An 804-nucleotide genomic window follows, 5' to 3' on the forward strand; every position below is an offset into this window, starting at 1 on the left:
GGGTCAAATGGGAGTTCCATTTTTAGTTTTTTGAGGAAGCTCCATACTGTCCTCCACAGTGGCTGCACCAGTCTGCATTCCTACCAGCAGTGCAAAAGGGTTCCTTTTTCTCCCCATCCTCTCCAACACTTGTTGTTTGTTGATTTGTTGATGATAGCCATTCTGACAGGTGTGAGATGATACCGCATTGTCGTTTTGATTTGCATCTCTCGTATAATAGTGACTTTGAGCATGTTTTCATATGTCTTTCAGCCTTCTGTATGTCCTCTTTCGAAAAGTGTCTATCTTGGTTCTTTGCCCATTTTTTGATTGGATTGTTTATCTTCCTATTGTTAAGTTTCATGAGTTCCCTGTAATTGTTGGAGATTAAACCCTTATCGGTGATATCATTGGCAAATATGTTCTCCCATGTAGTGGGTCTTCTTGTTGTTTTGTTGATGGTTTCCTTTGCTGTGCAAAAGCTTTTTATTTTGATGTAGTCCCATTTGTTTATTTTCGCTTTAGTATCCATTGCCCTAGGAGCATTATCAGAGAAGAAATTCCTTCGGCATATGTTTGCGATTTCGCTGCCTGTGGATTCCTCTAGTATTTTTATGGTTTCCCGTCTTACGTTTAAGTATTTTATCCATTTTGAGTTTATTTTTGTGTATGGTGTGAGTTGGTGGTCTAGTTTCATCTTTTTGCATGTATCTGTCCAATTTTCCCAACACCATTTATTGAAGAGACTATCTTGACTCCATTGTATGCTCTTGCCTCCTTTGTCAAACATTAATTGGGCATAGTGGTTTGGGTCAATTTCTGGGT

This window comes from Myotis yumanensis, unplaced genomic scaffold (genome assembly GCF_028538775.1).
Source record: "Myotis yumanensis isolate MYYU_CA2020_CCGP unplaced genomic scaffold, mMyoYum1.0.hap1 SCAF_21, whole genome shotgun sequence".
Taxonomy (NCBI): domain Eukaryota; kingdom Metazoa; phylum Chordata; class Mammalia; order Chiroptera; family Vespertilionidae; genus Myotis; species Myotis yumanensis.